We start from the raw sequence: 1,838 nt of genomic DNA on the forward strand, positions 1-1,838 counted from the left end.
CGATAAGATAATTTTATTAAGTTCTTATGTATCAATAAATACTTTAAATGTAAATGGCTTAAATTTTCCAATCAAAAGTTATTGAATGGCTGAAATGATTTAATAAACATGTGCAAGTCTGGCCTTGCAGCCCACAGTGCCCTACAGGCTCTCTTCCCCTCCATCATGGCATATCCCATGGCACCAGGACATGATGGTGGGCATGGGCCAGAACGACTCTTACATGAGTGATAAGGCTCAGAGCAAAAGCGGCATCCTGACTCTGAAGGACCCCATCCAACACAGCATAATCACCAACTAAGGTGGCACAGAACACCTTCGACAACAAGGTGTGTGTGGCCACCCCAAGGTGCATTCCATGTTCACTGAACGATTTCCCCTGAACCCCAATGCCAGCAATGGGAAGATGACTCATCATGTTTGAGACATTTAACATCCCAGCCATGTGGCCATCCTGTCCCTGTCCTACTCTGGCCTTACCCCTGGCATCATGATGGATTCTAGTGACAGAGTAATCCACACTGCACCCATCTATGAGGGGTATGTCCTCTCCCATGCCATCTTGCATCTGAACCTAGCTGGATAGGATGTGGCAGACTACCTTATGAAGATTCTTATAGAGTATGGCTATAGCTTCACCACCACTACCAAACAGGAAATCATGTGTGACACAAAAGAGAAGCTGTGATATATCCCCTGGACTTTGAACAGCAGATGGCTAGTGTGGCCTACAACTCCTCCCTGAGGAAGTGGTATGAGCTCAGGTAGGTCATCACCTTTGGCAACATGCAGTGCCCCTTCCCCAAGATGTTCTTCCAGCATTCCTTCCTGGTCATGGAATCCTGTGGTATCCATGCAACTACCCTTAGCTCCATCATGAAGTGTGATGTTGACATCCACAAGTACCTCTACACCAACAAGGTGCTAGCTGGTGGAACCACCTTGTACCCCAGCATCACTGACAGGACACAAAAGGACATTGTTGTCCTGACATCCAGCACAAGATCAAGATCTTCACACCTCCTGAACACAAGTACATTATGGATTAGCAGCTCCATTTTGGCTTCACTGTCCACCTTCCAACAGATGTAGATCAGCAAGCAGGAGAATGATGAGTGGGGTCCCTACATTATCCAGTGCAAATATTTCTAGGCAGACTGTTACTTTAGTCATGATACACCATTTCTTGACAAATCCTAACTTGTGCAGAAAACGAGATGAGATTGGCATGGCTTTATTTTTTTTTAATTCACTTTGGTTTTTTGTCTTTGAATTTTATTTTTTTATATTTCACTCAAGATTTAAAAACTGGAATGGTTAAGATGACAGCAGTTGGTTAGGACAAGCATTTCCAAAGTTCTACGATGTGGCGAATGACTTTGTACATTGTTCTTTTTTAAAAATTATCCCAAATATCATGAGATGCATTGTTACAGGAAGCTCCTCACCTTCCCCAAACCACCCCATTTCTCCCTGAGAAGAGCCAGTCCTCATGGAGTCCACACAAAGAAGAGTGATAGCACTGCTTTCGTGTAAATTATGCAGTCCATATTTTAAAAATCATTGTCTTAATACTTGTTCTTTTTGTTTTGTTTTGAATGGTCTGCCATCAAGTCCTCCCTTTTTGTCCCTCCAAGTTGAAATGTATGAAGGCTTTCAGTCTCCCTGAGAGTATGTTTGAGGCAGCCAGGGCTTACCTGTACACTGACTTGAGACCAGTTCAATAAAGTGTATGCCTTAAAGGAAAAAAAAAAAAAGCCCAACTATATGCTATCTATAAGAGACTTACTTGGGCTTTAAGGGCATACATAGTCTCAAAGTGAAGGGATAGAAAAAGA

General features: G+C 42.9%; 1 pseudogene; it reads left to right on the forward strand.

The window, feature by feature from the left end:
* The first annotated feature begins 108 nt into the window (after positions 1–108).
* On the forward strand, positions 109–1,152 carry LOC144222520 (actin, cytoplasmic 2 pseudogene; annotated as a pseudogene).
* Positions 1,153–1,838: the final 686 nt, after the last annotated feature.

Source organism: Crocuta crocuta, unplaced genomic scaffold, assembly GCF_008692635.1.
Source record: "Crocuta crocuta isolate KB4526 unplaced genomic scaffold, BGI_CrCroc_1.0 scaffold633, whole genome shotgun sequence".
NCBI lineage: Eukaryota > Metazoa > Chordata > Mammalia > Carnivora > Hyaenidae > Crocuta > Crocuta crocuta.